Here is a 17,412-nt window from a genome sequence, read left to right as displayed (position 1 = left end):
TCCCTCCCCACCCGACTCCTCAGGGTCCTCCCAGTGCACCAGGCCCGAGCACCTGACTCATGTATCCCACCTGGGCTGGTGGTCCGTTTCACCATAGATAATATACATGCTGTTCTTTCAAAACATCCCACCCTCACGTTCTCCCCCAGAGTTCAAAAGTCTGTTCTGTATTTCTGTGTCTCTTTTTCTGTTTTGCATATAGGGTTATCGCCACCATCTATCTAAATTCCGTATATATGTGTTAGTATACTGTAATGTTCTTTATCTTTCTGACTTACTTCACTCTGTATAATGGGCTCCAGTTTCATCCATCTCATTAGAACTGATTCAAATGAATTCTTTTTAACGGCTGAGTAATATTCCATGGTGTATATGTACCACAGCTTCCTTATCCATTCATCTGCTGATGGGCATCTAGGTTGCTTCCATGTCCTGGCTATTATAAACAGTGCATTTCTTAAAAAACTGGAAATAGAACTGCCATATGACCCAGCAATACCACTTCTGGGCATACACACTGAGGAATCCAGATCTGAAAGAGACACGTGCACCCCAATGTTCATCGCAGCACCGAAAATCATTTATTTTGTCTATAAAATTATACATTTAACACATTACTACAAAAACCTATATTCCCTGTCTTTGTAACAGAATGTTTTCTATAAAATAGGACTATATGACTCCAGCTATAAAATACTGGATTATAATTTTTTATAAGAATGAAAGAGCAAAGAAAACAAACTGCTTCTAAAGATTTTAGAATTATTTTTTGATAATAAAAATTTAAGCCTTTTTATAATTTTTCCTTCACTCCATTGGATGTATTTACAGAAAAGAAAATTAAATCAATCACTTTGATGCAGCATAAATCATGTATGTCACCTATAAAGATTATATCTTTCAAATGCTAAAATAGGTAATATAAATTACTACAGAGATCTTCCCTCTAAAACTTTAGCATCCTATAAATATAGCTTTAAATTAGCCAATAAGCTAAACTATACTTTTATTCTGTATAGTCTAATGACCTACTTTTCTTCTAATAACTAGATCTGGCAAATACCATGAAAAATAGATAGATTGCTTCATGTGACTCAAGACTGGACCATACAATTGGAATTTAACTGACTAGAGAGAAAGTCAATAAAATCTCTTGGGCTGTATAGATATAGATATAGATATAGATATAGACATATATATATATATATATATAGAGAGAGAGAGAGAGACATATAAATTATAACCTATTTCTCTCTGAGCACATTTATATTAGGATTAAATAATTCACATTAAATTTATTTTATGTCACTAAACATTAGAACAGTACTGTAAAAATCTTAAGATTAATTCAGATGAATTCATGTAATATCAAGGATGTTACAGAGCTACTATAATCTAGAAATATTTAGCAATAAAAGAAACTCTGATTAAAAGGAACAAACTAAAAGCATGAGTATTATCTGTCCCTGTTCTCAAGTCAATGAAAGTAACAAAAGAAAAAAGAAACACAACAGAAGAATGGGAGGGCTCCATGCTCAATGGGATGCAAAATATTCATCCCTCAAGCTGATATATTTCTCCTCCACTCTCAAGTAGAATTCAAATTTTATTAAAGTTATTATCAGGAAACAATAAAGTTCTTAGAAGAAAAGAGAAGTGAATATTTTTGCATCTTTGGACAAGTAAAGATTTCTCATACCTAACACAAAAACATGAATAATACTCTAACTATAAACAAAAGTTTAATAAATGAATCACTTTAAAATCAAATAGTTCTTTTCACCAAAAATCACATTGGGACTCCCATTTCTGTTTAGATCAGAAAGTCACAAGAGAATATTTTCACTACCCAAACGACAGGAACAAGTTGAGAAACTACAAATTCATATCTCAAATCCACTGAAGAACTAAGAAAGAAAATAAGCAAAAAGTGAGTTTGCTAAACTCACTTATATTTATTAAAGAGTGAGGATAGGAAAACTATGAGAGAAAATCTCCAAGCACCCCCAGTGTGTACCTGGGAGAGGGTATATGTGTCCAGTGGGGAGGCAGGACACATTTGTGCAAGATCCAAGATATAGTTCTAAGACTGAGGAGCCCTCAGGCCCTCTGATCCCAAGCACTGCAGAAAGGCCCTCATCCTGCCTTCATAATAGTTGAAGCCAATAGAGAAAAATATAGAAAATTCAGATCCATCTTAATTACAAACGTAATTAACTCCTGACACTGGCACTCTGACAAAAGAGCCAAGTCTACTTCTGAGCACACATCTTACTTCAGTCTCTGGCTCAGAGGGTGAAGAATCCACCTGCAATGCAGGAGACATGGATTCAATCCCTGGGTCAGGAAGAACCCCTGGAGAAGTGAATGGCAACCCACTTCAGTATTCTTGTCTGGACAATCCCATGAACAGAGGAGCTACAGTCTATGGGGTCGGAAAGAGTCAGACACAACTCAACACCTAACACTACTGAACAGCTAAAACTACTGACCTCTAATGCATAATTCTTGCTATAGAAAAAAAAAAACTGAGTTATACAAAGAAAATATGACCAATCAACAAGAGGAAAGGTGAATTACAGAACCAGATCCAGAGTCTTCATAATTATAATGATACATGTGCTAAACAATCTATTGCAGTCTTTGTGCCAGTACCATACTCTCTTGATGACTGTGGCTTTGTAGTAGAGCCTGAAGTAAGGCAGGCTGATTCCTCCAGTTCCATTCTTGTTTCTGAAGATTGCTTTGGCTATTCCAGGTTTTTTGTATTTCCATACAAATTGTGAAATTATTTGTTCTAGTTCTGTGAAAAATACCGTTGGTAGCTTGATAGGGATTGCATTGAATCTATAGATTGCTTTGGGTAGTATACTCATTTTCACAATATTGATTCTTCCAATCCATGAACATGGTATAGTTCTCCATCTATTTGTGTCCTCGTTGATTTCTTTCATCACTGTTTTATAGTTTTCTATGTATAGGTCTTTTGTTTCTTTAGGTAGATACATTCCTAAGTATTTTATTCTTCTTGTTGCAATGGTGAATTAATTTCTCTTTCTGTTTCCTCATTGTTAGTGTATAGGAATGCAAGGGATTTCTGTGTGTTAATTTTATATTCTGCAACTTTACTATATTCATTGATTAGCTCTAGTAATTTTCTGGTAGAGTCTTTTAGGGTTTTCTATGTAGAGGATCATGTCATCTGCAAACAGTGAAAGTTTTATTTCTTCTTTTCCTATCTGGATTCCTTTTATTTCTTTTTCTGCTCTGATTGCTGTCGCCAATACTTCCAAAACTATGTTGAAAAGCAGTGGTGAGAGTGGGCACCCTTGTCTTGTTCCTGACTTTAAGGGAAATGCTTTCAATTTTTCACCATTGAGGATAATGTTTGCTGAGGGTTTATCATATGTAGCTTTTATTATGTTGAGGTATGTTCCTTCTATTCCTGCTTTCTGGAGATTTTTTATCATAAATGTATGCTAAAAAAAAAACACAATCTATTGCAAATGTGAGTGACAGGGATGAATAGATGGAGAATTTCAGCAGATAACTGAAAACTATATAAAAGAGCAAAATGGAAATGCCAAAAAATGAAAATATAATGTCAGAGATGAGGGATTCTTACAATAGGCTTATTAGCAGTCTGGCTTATCCACCTCCCAAAATTAAGTTAACATATAGTTGGGCCAATAGAAACTATTCAAGGTGAAATACAAGAAACAAAGAATAGGAAAAAATAGAGTAAAATATACAATGCTCATAGAATAGTATCAAACCAACTACCATGGGTATAATTGCAGTCAAAAAGAGAAGAGACTAAAAATAAGGTCAAAATTTTTTGAGAAACATACAACATTGTAATTCAAGCATACTTTGATAAAAAATAAATTAATTTAAAAAGTTAAGTTGCTATTAATATTAGTGGACAAAAAAAAATAACCACTGTGTTTGTACATGGGAAAATAACACAACATTGTCAATCAACCATACTTAATTTTTTTAAAAGTTTAAAAAGAAAACAGAGAAAATAAGATTTCTATGAACATTAGTGGACAAAAGTATTTAAAAAACAATGGCCAAGAGTTTTCCAAATTGGTGAAATACAACAAACCACATACCAAAATTCAATGCAACATTAAGCAGAATAAATAAATCACAGTTAGGCCCATCATAGTCAAACAGATGGCATCCAAAGATAAAGAGAAAATTTTAAAAATCAATCAGAGAACAAAAGTATGTTATATTTTTACATATTATGACACAGGTATAAAAATGATAGTTGAAATCCCAACAATAACAATGAAGTCCAGAAAAAAGTCACAAGTTTATTTATAGGAAAAAACAAAACAAAACAAAACAAAAACTGTCAGTCGAGATCCTATAATGAGTAAAAAATGTCTTTTTAAAATAGAGGAAAATAAAAATGTGTTCAGATTAACAATATTAAAGAATAATTATTGTCATTTAAACAATTACAAAGAAGGTTTCTGTTGATGTTCATGCAGGAGCTACTTTGTAATTATTTTACTGTATCTAGAAAACCTTTTCACTGTTTTATATTGCTAAATCTGCAAGATTTTCTGATAAAGAGGTAAGATTGTAGACAATGAATAATTTTTTTTCCAATGCTTAAAAAAATGGTTGCCTTGAAGAAAATTCGGGATCATGTAAAATGAGGGCATTAAAGTGACGTTTGCTTTGACTTTACAATAAATGTAAAGTCATTGTTTATTTTGAATGTACTATTTGAATCTATAAATACATACCCTCACAAGGTTTAGAAATAGTAATCATCCCTAATATCAATTTAGAAATATTATTTAGAGTTAGAATGAGCTCAGACTCTCCCAAGCCACTGAAACTTGTCACTGAAATGCACGTAGCTTGCTGTGGTTTGTTAGCGCCTACCCTATGACTGCTGCTATTTAGTCACTAAACTGTATTGACTCTTTGCAACCCCATGGACTGTAGCCTGCCAGGCTCCTCTGTCCATGGGATTGTTCAGGCAAGAATAGTGGAGAGTGTTGTCATTTCCTTCTCGAGATAATCTTTACCCAGGGATCCAACCCTACAACCAGGAGTTCTCCAAATCCTGTGTAGAATGTAATGTTAAAGTATAAGCAATTAAAAATGTGTTTAACTGCAGAAATTTTTTTAGAAATTAGGCCAACAAATGTTTGTTTGTTTGTGTTTTTCTAGAAAGAGTACTACTGCTAACTGTATTAGTCTGTTGAGGCTACTGTAACAAAACAACACAAACCAGACAGTGTAAACAACAGAAATTCATTTTCTCACAGTTCTGGAGTCTAGGAGTCAAGGTCAAGGTGCTGGAGGTCTAGCTCCTTCTGAGGCCACTTTTCTTGGCTTGTCAATGACCCTTGTGTGGTCTGTCTGTGCACTCACTCCTGGCATCTCTCTGTGTTCAAATTTCCTCTTCTTATAAGAACATCAATCACGCAGGATCAGAGTACACTCTGAAAACTCAATTTTAACTTAATCACCACTTTTAAGGCCCCATCTCCCAACAGTCACATTCTGACTTACTTGGGTTTAGGGCCTCTGCATATGAAGGGGGAAAATACAATTCAACCTATAACACTGACATTGTTTAAGGTCTGTCACATAAGAACTTGAAAGCCAAGTAACTTTAATTCAGTGTTGTTATTGTATTTAAATTTCCTACAACTTGTCCACATATCCTGCACCTAGGATGAACCAGTTTTACTGTCCACTGGTGTCCAACAGCATACCTAATAATAAAATACTGAATGGTTTCCTCTTACAGTTGTGAACAAGGCAAGGATTTCAGCCATCACCACTTCTATTTCTATTAATTATTGTAACAGAGAATCTAGACCACATGACACATTCAGAAAAAGAAATACTATACATAAAAAGTAAAACTATTCACTTGCAATAATATAGTTATGTATGTAGAAAATACTGAGGATTCATTTAAAAAAAAAAAAAAAAACCTGAAAATGTCAATCAGCATCAGTATAGGACACAAAGGCAATAAATAAAAATTAATTGTATTCCCATTGCACAAGTAATGTACAATGTATATTTTTAAATTTGCAATTGAACACAAAAATATAAACTAATTGGGGATAAATGTAATAGAAGATGTGGAAGATATCATACCGAAATTATAAGACGCTGTGATGAGGTAAATGAAATTGTAAAAAGTGGAAGCAAGATGGACATGGATTGAGTCAATAAAAATAAATATAAATCCTCTACAAATCGTGGATGTAATTCAACCACAATTAAATCTAAGTAAGCCTTTTTGCGGGAATTAGCAAGATGATCCTAAAAGGTACATAAAAAACAAAAGTCTGGTTTAGACAAAACAATCTTGAAAAATGACAATTAGAAGGCATCTCATCTAATTTCATCAAATCAAAGATTCCCTATGATGCTACAATAATCTAGACAGTGTTATTAATAAAAGGCTAAGTAAGTCAATGGAATAGAATAGAAAAGCAAATAGTATCATGAATACACTGTCAAATAATTTTGGCAAAAGGAAGTACATGCAAAAAGGAGTCTTCAATAAATGGTACCAGGCCAACTGGAGGTATATAAAGAGATAAGTGGGCTTCACTGGTGGCTCAGAGGTTAAAGAGTCTGCCTGAAATGCGGGAGACCTGGGTTCAATCCCTGGGTCGGGAAGATCCCCTGGAGAAGGAAATGGTAACCCACTCCCATCAGGCAGTTTCTATAAACCTCTTATCCTTATCCCTCAGAGAACAGACAGAAGGAAAACCAGTCACAGAAAACTAATCAAACTGATCACATGGACCACAGCCTTGTCTAACTCAATGAAACTATCAGCCATGCCATTTAGGGCCACCCAAGATGGACAGGTCATGGTGGAGAGTTCTGACAAAACGTGGTCCACTGGAGAAGGGAATGGCCCTTCAGTACTCTTGCCTTGAGAACCCCGTGAGCAGTGTAAAAATGCAAAAAGATATGACACTGAAAGTTGAACTCCCCTGGTCAATAGGTGCCCAATATGCAACTGGAGAATAGTGGAGAAATAACTCCAGAAAGAATGAACAGACAAAGCCAAAGTGAAAACAATGCCCAGTTGTGGATGTGACTGATGATGGAAATAAACTCCAATGCTATAAAGAGAAATTCTGCATAGGAACCTGCAATGTTAGGTCCATGAATCAAGGTAAATTAGAAGTGGTCAAAAGGAGATGACAAGGGTGAACATCGACATTTTAGGAATCAGTGAACTAAAATGGACTGAAATGGGAGAATTTAATTCAGATGATCTTTATATCCACTACTGTGGACAAGAATCCCTTAGAAGAAATGGGGTAGCCTTCATAGTCAACAGAAGAGTCCGAAATGCAGTACCTGAGTGCATGCTCAAAAACGACAGAATGGTCTCTGTTCGTTTCCAAGGCAAACCATTCAATATCACAATAATCGAAGTCTATGCCCCAAGAAGTAATGCTGAAGAAGGTGAAGTTGAACAGTACTATAAAGACCTAAAGACCTTTTAGAACTAACACCCAAAAAAGATGTCCTTGTCATCATAGGGGACTGGAATGCAAAAGTAGGAAGTCAAGAGATATCTGGAATAACAAAGTTGGCCTTGGAGTACAAAATGAAACAGGGCAAAGACTAACAGAGTTTGGCCAAGAAAACTCACTGGTCATAGCAAACACCCTTTTCCAACAACACAAGAGAAGAGTCTACACAGGGACATCACCAGATGATCAACACCAAAATCAGATTGATCTTATTATTTGCAGCCAAAGATGCAGAAGTTCTATGCAACCAATAAAAAAAAGACCAGGAGCTGACTGTGGCTCAGATCATGAATTAATTATTGCAAAATTCAGACTTAAGTTGAAGAAAGTAGGGAAAACCACTAGACCATTCAGGTATTACCTAAATCAAATCCCTTATGACTATACAGTGGAAGTGGTAAATAGATTCAAAGGATTAGATCTGATAGAGTGCCTGAAGAACTATGCACGGAGGTTCATGACATTGTACAGAGGCAGGGATCAAGACCTTTTCCAAGAAAAACAAATGCAAAAAGGCAAATGGTTGCCTGAGGGGGCCTAACAAATAGCTGAGAAAAGAAGAGAAGCAGTAGAGAGAGAAGAAAATGAAAGATATACCCATTTGAATGCAGAGTTCCAAAGGATAGCAAGGAGAGATAAGAAAGCCTTCCTCAGTGATCAATGCAAACAAATAGAGAAAAACAATAGAATAGGGAAGACCATAGATCTCATCAAGAAAATTAGAGATGCCAACAGAACATGCAGAGATAGGAACAATAAAAGACAGAAATGATATGGACCTAACAGAAGCAGAAGATACTAACAAGTGGTGGCAAGAATACACAGAAAAACTATACAAAAAAAGATCTTCATGGCCCAGATAACCACGATGGTGTGATCACTCACCTAGAGCCAGACATACTGGAATGTGAAGTCAAGTGGGCCTTAGGAAGCATCACTACGAACAAATCTACTGGAGGTGATGGAATTCCAGTTGAACTATTTCAAATCCTAAAAGATGATGCTGTGAAAGTGTTGCACTCAATATGTCAGCAAATTTGGAAAACTCAGCAGAGGCCACAGGACTGGAAAAGGTCAGTTTTTATTCCAATCCCAAAGAAAGGCAGTGCCAAAGAATGCTCAAACTACTGCACAATTGCATTCATATCACTTGCTAGCAAAGTACTACTCAAAATTCTCCAAGTCAGGCTTCAACATTACATGAACCATGAACTACCAGATGTTCAAGTTGGACCCAGAAAAGGCAGAGGAACCAAATTGCCAACATATGTTGGATCATTACAAAAGCACGAGAGTTCCAAAAAAGTCTACTTCTGCTTTATTGACTACACCAAAGACTTTGATTGTGTGGATCACAACAAACTGTGGAAAATTCTGAAAAAGATGGGAATAGCAGACCATCTGATCTGCCTCCTGAGAAATCTGTACGGACGTAAAGAAGCAACAGTTAGAACTGGACATGAAACACACTGGTTCCAAATCAGGAAAGGAGTATGTCAAGACTGTATTTTGTCACCCTGCTTGTTTAACTTATATGTAGAGTACATCATGAGAAGTGCCAGGCTGGATGACGCACAGCTGGAATCAAGATTGCCAGGAGAAATATCAATAACCTCATATATTTATTATTTTTTAATTTAATTTTTTTTCATTTATTTTTATTAGTTGGAGGCTAATTACTTTACAATATTGTAGTGGTTTTTGTCATACATTGACTTGTATTATGTTACATGTATTCCCCATCCCAATCCCCCCTCCCACCTCCCTCTCTACCCACTCCCTCTGGGTCTTCCCAGTGCACCAGGCCTGAGCACTTGTCTCATGCATCCAACCTGGGCTGGTGATCTGTTTCACCCTAGATAATATACATGTTTTGATGCTGTTCTCTTGAAATATCCCACCCTCTCCTTCTCCCACAGAGTCCAAAAGTCTGTTCTATACATCTGTATCTCTTTCTCTGTTTTGCGTATAGGGTTATCGTTACCATCTTTCTAAATTCCATATATATGTGTTAGTATACTGTAATGGTCTTTATCTTTCTGGCTTACTTCTCTCTGTATAATGGGCTTCAGTTTCATCCATCTCATTAGAACTGATTCAAATGAATTCTTTTTAATGGCTGAGTAATATTCCATGGTGTATATGTACCACAGCTTCCTTATCCATTTGTCTGCTGATGGGCATCTAGGTTGCTTCCATGTCCTAGCTATTAGAAACAGTGCTGCGATGAACATTGGGGTGCATGTGTCTCTTTCAGATCTGGTTTCTGTAGTGTGTATGCCCAGAAGTGGTATTGCTGGGTCATATGGTAGTTCTACTTCCAGTTTTTTAAGAAATCTCCACACTGTTCTCCATAGTGGCTGTATTAGTTTGCATTCCCACCAACAGTGTAAGAGGGTTCCCTTTTCTCTACACCCTCTCCAGCATTTATTGCTTGTAGACTTTTGGATAGCAGCCATCCTGACTGGCGTGTAATGGTACCTCATTGTGGTTTTGATTTGCATTTCTCTGATAATGAGTGATGTTGAGCATCTTTTCATGTGTTTGTTAGCCAGTCTAACAAACTGGCTAACAATGTCTTCATTGGAGACAATGTCTGTTTAGTTCTTTGGCCCATTTTTTGATTGGGTCATTTATTTTTCTGGAGTTGAGCTGCAGGAGTTGCTTGTATATTTTTGAGATTAATCCTTTGTCTGTTGCTTCATTTGCTATTATTTTCTCCCAATCTGAGGGCTGTCTTTTCACCTTGCTTACAGTTTCCTTTGTTGTGCAAAAGCTTTTAAGGTTCATTAGGTCCCATTTGTTTATTTCTGCTTTTGTTTCTAATATTCTGGGATGTGGGTCATAGAGGATCCTGCTGTGATTTATGTCGGAGAGTGTTTTGCCTATGTTCTCCTCTAGGAGTTTTATAGTTTCTGGTCTTACATTTAGAGCTTTAATCCATTTTGAGTTTATTTTTGTGCATGGTGATAACCTCATATATTTAGATGACACCACCCTTAAGACAGAAAGCAAAAAACTAAAGAGCCACTTGATGAAAGTGAAAGAGGAGAGTAAAAAAGTTGGCTTAAAACTCAGCATTCAGAAAACTAAGATAATGGTGTCTAGTCCCATCACTTCATGGCAAATCGATAACGAAACAATGGAAACAATGACAAACTTTATTTTCTTGGGCTCCCAAATCACTGCAGATAGTGACTGCAGCCATGAAAGTAAAAGATGCTTCCTCCTTGGAAGACAAGCTATGACCAACCTAGAAAGCATATTAAAAATCAGAGACATTACTTTGCCAACAAAGGTCGATCCAGTCAAAGCTGCGATTTTTCCAGTAGTCATGTATGGATGTGAGAGTTGAAGCTCCAACACTTTGGCCACCAAATGCAAAGACCTGACTCATTGGAAAAGATCCTGATGATGGAAAAGGTCAAAGGCAGTAGAAGAAGGGCACTACAGAGGATGAGATGGTTGGATGGCATCACTGATTCGATGGAATGAGTTTGAGCAACCTCAGGGAGTTGGTGATGGACAGGAAAGCCTAGTGTGCTGCAGCCATGGGGTCACAGATTGGACACGACTGAGTGATTCAACTGAACTGATTCCCCATCAAGTTTCTATCTGACCTGACTGTAATCATTGTACCGCATCTGTAAGGGCAGGAGATACTTCTAAGTTGTGCTCTAAGTAGGTGTCCAGTCCTGAGGCTTAATGATATTAGGACTCATTCAGAGAGAGGTCTAACACAAGGTCTACCCCCTTGTTGTTCAGCTGGTAAAGAATCCACCTGCAATGCGGGAGACCTGGGTTTAATTCCTGGGTTGGGAAGATCCCCTGGAGAAGGGAAAGGCTACCCACTCTAGTATTCTGGCCTGGAGAATTCCACAGACTGTATTGCCCATGGGGTGGCAACGAGTCAGACATGACTGAGTTACTTTAACAAAATGGAATCATCTCTCTTGATGACATTCCCATCACTTTAATCATAATGACAAATCAGTTTTGCCAACCTCACTCTGAAGCTTGTTATGGATTTTAAACTCACTCCAAATTATTTCAGACAAAAATAGAGGAGAAATGATTGCCACTGATTCAAGCAGTTAACTGAGTTTTAATGGGGTGTCATTTTGCATAATTTGATTATAGTTTGTTGACATTAGAAAATAATTGAACATTTGTATTCAGCTTTAAATGGTCAGTTCTGTTAGCACAGTAATCTGCATACACTTTCACTTTTTTCAGCATTGTGCAGATTCTAAAGAATTGGTATGCACACTATTCATTTCCAATTTGTCCTTAATTGGACAGTTTTCTTCGGGTGCTTATTCCCTGCCATGCCCCACCCCACCCCAGTTTTTCTTTTTTTTTCATCCATAACTGATGTAGGTTACTTTCTTGGTTTGAGTATTCTCATCTGTCACATGTTTATGAATGTATGTCAATTTGTATTTTTATTAGTATTTGAGAGCTTCTTCTCTTGGCTTAAATGTATAGGAAGATTTGACATTGAGACAATGAAGAATACTTTGTATGAGAATTAAGTGCAATATGTTACCAGGAATTATGCCACAACAAAGCAGAAACTGATGGTAATTCTGCACAATGCTTAAGTTAATGAGACTGAGAACTATGCATACCTAAGGTGGCTGTGAAATCCGCACGCAGTGGAAGTACTGAATTCGGACCCAGTGTCTGGGACAAAGGCCTGCGAGATATACCTGAGTCTTTCTGGCTCACTTTCTCTTGAGGAGCTGCGTCTAAGTTCCAAGTGACTAACCATGAGAAGGAAAGATCAGTTGGTATATCTGAATAATTACTGAATTCTGTACATATGACATTTCTACTAAAATGCAGTCATTGTTTTAAGTGCTGGGGAGACATTATTAATAAAGTAGAAATGTTCTTGTTCTTAGGAACTTAGATTCTAGTGGGAAAGTCAGTCATAAACAGATATATAAACACATACATATCAGTTAGGTCCAGTGCTATACAGAAAGGCATATGGAAAATGCAAGGGAGGGTTGCTATTGTATATGGGGAGGTTCTCAGGCATTGGGAGCAGGTTACTTCTGAGCAAGAAGAATAAGTTGAAGATGGAAGTGATGTGCACATATGGGTGAGGAGTGTTCCAGGCAGGAGGAGCATGCAAATGCTTGTCTTAAGAAGACATCTAGTACATCTGAGAAATAACGAGGGGGCTGACGTGGGCAGAGCCCAGTGCAGGGAGATAGAGGAAGGTGAAATTAGACCACAATCAGGGGTCAGATAACATCTGCCTCAGAAGACATAGAAATAACTTTGGATTTCATCCTAAATCAGATGGGGAATCACTTATTAACAGCAAGTGAGTAAAGGTTTAAATTTCATTTTGTTTTTTCTTTGCCTACAATTCTGCTTACATAAAGGCTGCCGCATCTGAAATAAATTTATAGTCCTACACTAATGTCACTTACATGTTGGCTCTAGAACTTGGTGATGCTGTCCTTTGCATCACAAGTGTCTATCTGGCTAGACTCATTCTGTCTTGACACATTCAATTATAATTAAGTGGGCTTCTCTGCCTTTTTGCTAGATTATGAGTTACCTGAGCATAAAACCTCTACAAAATGTATTACAGAACTCAATGGAGGGCCTGTACACATTTTTTAAACTGATATGAGGCTAACAGACACTGTCTGTTAACAAGATCATTTGTATTTCCTCAGTTGGGAAAATAAGAGACATGTCTCTTTCCATATTCCCCATACAAGGCTATACAATGAAATTAATCTGGTCTTTTGCATATTCTCCACTAAAACTGAGCCTAACACCTCAAAACAAAAGGGAGACTTCACAGGCCCATGGATCTGTCTGCTCCTTATTTTGTTAATTCAAAGGGAAATGAGAGTCTTATAAACTCCTATGATACTGTGTTTTCCAAAACAGGTTTGTTATTTATCACTGAGTAAACTAGTTGATTTAAAGATCCATTGTTAAAAGTGAAATATGTCATTTACAGATATCAAATAAGATGAATTGACCTTTTCTAAAATATTAAGAAGGCTGCAGTTTATCTCGTGCTGCAATTTTTAAAATGTCAGACAAAAGTAAATGCCAAATGTGAAAAATTGAAAATAGTATGAAAACATATGCTGTTTATAATTCTTAAAGAACAAGCACTATCTCTGTATCAATTTTTTCTGTGGTTAAAATCTCAGGAAATCAATCAACATAGAATTAAACACAATCCTTTATGAAATTCGTATCTTTTGTCTTCTAAATAGGGTTACACTCCCATTACTTTATTTAATATTTAATATTATTTTCAAACCTAGGGAAAAATAAAAATCATCTACAGTCAATGATTTTAAGTGTTTTCAAACACATATGTCTACTGTGGAGAGGAAAGGAGAACAAGTATCTTTTATAAATAAAACAGAAGAATAATTTTTCTTATTATCTTACTATAAACATACATTTTTTAAAGTGGACTCCCCAGCATAGATCACATCCTGGGCCACAAATCTATCCTTGGTAAATTGTGAAAATTTGAAATCATTTCAATCATTTTTTTTCTGATCACAATGCAGTAAGATTAGATATCAACTACAGGGGAAAAAACTATAAAAACACAAACATATGCAGGCTAAACAACACACTTCTGTATAACCAAAAGGCCACAGAAGAAATAAAAAAGGAAATCAAAATATGCATAGATACAAATGATGATGAAAACACAATCCAAAACCTATGGGATTCAGTAAAAGCAGCAAATTCAGTAAGAGGGATGTTCATAGCTATACAAGTCTACCTCAAGAAACAAGAGAAGCATCAAATAAGAAACCTAGATTTACACGTAAAGCAACTTGAAAAAGAAGAAAGAAAAAGCCCAAAGGAAGTAGAAGGAAAGAAATCATAAAAATCAGAGCAGAAATAACTGAAAAAGAAACAAAGTAGATGATAGCAAAGATCAACAAAACTAACAGCTGGATCTTGAGAAGATAAATAAAATAGACAAACTGTTAGCCAGACTCATCAAGGAAAAAAAGGGAAAAGATTCAAATCAATAGAACTAGAAATGAGAATGAAGAAATCACAACAGACAACACAGAAATACAAAAGATCATAAGATACCACTATGAGTCAATAAAATGGACAACTTGGAAGAAATGGACAAATTCTTAGAAATGTATAACCTTCCAAAACTGAACCAGGAAGAAATAGAAAATCTGAACATATCAATCACAAACACGGAAATCAGCACTGTACTCAAAAATCTTCCAACAAACAAAAGCCCAGGACCAGATGGATTCACAGGTGAGTTCTACCAAAAATTTAAAGAGATGACACCTATCCTACTTAAACCCTTTGAGAAAATTGCAGAGGAACACAAACCAAATGAATTCTATGAAGTCACCATCACCCTGACACCAAAACCAGACAAAGATGTCACAAAAAGAAAACGCAGGCCAATATCACAGATGAACATAGATGCAATAGTTATCCAAAAATTCTAGCAAACAGAATCCAACATATTAAAAAGATCATACATCATGAGCAAGTGGGCTTTATCCCAGGGATGCAAGGATTCTTCAATATTTGCAAATTAATGTGATACGCCATTTAACAAATTGAAAGATAAAATCCATAAGAAATCTCAATAGATGCAGAGGAAATCTTTGACAAAATTTAACACCCATTCATAATAAAAACTCTCCAGAAAGCAGGCATAGAAGAAACATATCTCAACATAATAAAAGCCATGTATGACCAACTCATAGCAAATATTATACTCAAAGGTGAAAAACTGAAAGCATTTCCTCTAAAACCAGGAACAAGACAAGGATGGCCACTCACACCACTACAATTCAACATAGTTTTGGAAGTTCTAGCAACAGCAATCAGAGAATAAAAAGAAATAAAAGAAATCTAGGTAGGAAAAGAAGAAGTAAAACTCCCACCATTTGCAGATGACATGATCCTCTACATAGAAAACCCTAAAGACACAACTAGAAAATTATTAGAGCTAATCAATGAATATAGTAAACGTGAAAGACATAAAATTAATACACAGAAATCCTTTGCATTTCTATATACTAACAATAAAAAAAAAAACAGAGAAAGAAATTAAGGAAACAATACCATTCACCTTTGCAATGAAAAGAATGAAATGCTTAGGAATAAATTTACCTAAACAAACAAAAGACCTATATGTAGAAAACTATAAAACACTGAGGAAAGAAACCAAATATGACACAAATGGAGAAATATACCATGTTCATGAATTGGAAGAATTAATATAGTGAAAAATGAGCATATTACTCAAAGCAATCTATAGATTCAACACAATCCCTATCAAGCTACCAACAGTATTTTTCACAGAAATAAAACAAATAATTTCACAATTTGTATGGAAATACAAAAAAACCTCATAGCCAAAGCAATCTTGAGAAAGAAGAATGGAACTGGATGAATCAGCCTGCCTGACTTCAGACTAAACTACAAAGCAACAGTCATCAAGACAGTATGGTACTGGCACAAAGACAGAAATATAGATCAATGGAACAAAATAGAAAGCCCAGAGATAAATCCACGCACGTATGGAAACCTTATCTTTGACAAAGGAGGCAAAAATATACAATGGAGAAAAGACAATCTCTTTAACAAGTGGTGCTGGGAAAACTAGTCAACCACCTGGTAAAGAATGAAACAGAACACTTTCTAACACCATACACAAAAATAAATTCAAAAAGAATTAAAGATCTAAATGTAAGATAAGAAACTATAAAGCTCCTAGAGGAAAACATAGGCAAAACACTCTCTGACATAAATCACAACAAGATCCTCTATGACCCACTTCCCAGAGTAATGGAAATAAAAATAAGCAAGTGGGACCCAATTAAACTTAAAAGTTTTTGCAGAACAAACAAACTATATGCAAGGTGAAAAGGCACCCTTCAGAATGGGAGAAGATAATAGCAAATGAAACAACTGACAAAGAATTAATCTCCAAAATACACAAGCAGCTCATGCAGCTCAACATCAGAAAAATGAACAACCCAGTCAAAAAGTGGGCCAAACAACTAAACAGAAATTTCTCCAAAGAAGACATGCAAATGGCTAATAAACACAAAACATAAAATAAACATAAAATAAAGATGCTCAACATCACTCATTATTAGAGAAATGCAAATCAAAATCACAATGAGGTATTATCTCACAGTGATCAGAATGGCCACCATCAAAAAGTCTACAAACAATAAATGCTGGAGAGGGTGTGGAGAAAAGTGAACACTCTTACACTGTTGGTGGGAAAACAAACTAGTACAGCCACTACGGAGAACAGTGTGGAGATTCCTTGAAAAACTGGAAATAGAACTGCCTCCTGTCTATGACTCAGAAATCTCACTGCTGGACATACACATGAAGGAAGCAGAATTGAAAGAGATGCATGTAACCCAATGTTCATTGAGCACTGTTTACAATAGCTAGGACATGGAGGCAACCTAGATATCCATTGGCAGATGAATAGATAAGGAATTTGTGTCACATACACACAATGGAATATTACTCAGCTATAAAAAGGAACACATTTGAGTCAGTTTTAATGAGGTAGATGAATCTGGAGTCTATTATATACAGTGAAGTAAGTCCGAAAGAGAAACACCAATATAGTACATTGACACATATATATGGAATGTAAAAAATGGTGATGATGATCCTATATGTAGGGCAGCAAAGGAGACACAGATGTGGGAAAAGGTGAGGGTGCGATGATCTAAGAGAATAGAGAATTGAGACATGAAGAGACTAGCACTGAGACATGAATATTACAGTATGTAAAATAGATGACCAGTGAAAGTCCAATGCAAGTTTGAGCACTGGCTTT

This window comes from Muntiacus reevesi, chromosome 17 (genome assembly GCF_963930625.1).
Source record: "Muntiacus reevesi chromosome 17, mMunRee1.1, whole genome shotgun sequence".
Taxonomy (NCBI): Eukaryota; Metazoa; Chordata; class Mammalia; order Artiodactyla; family Cervidae; genus Muntiacus; species Muntiacus reevesi.
Note: the sequence above shows the minus strand (reverse complement) of the source record.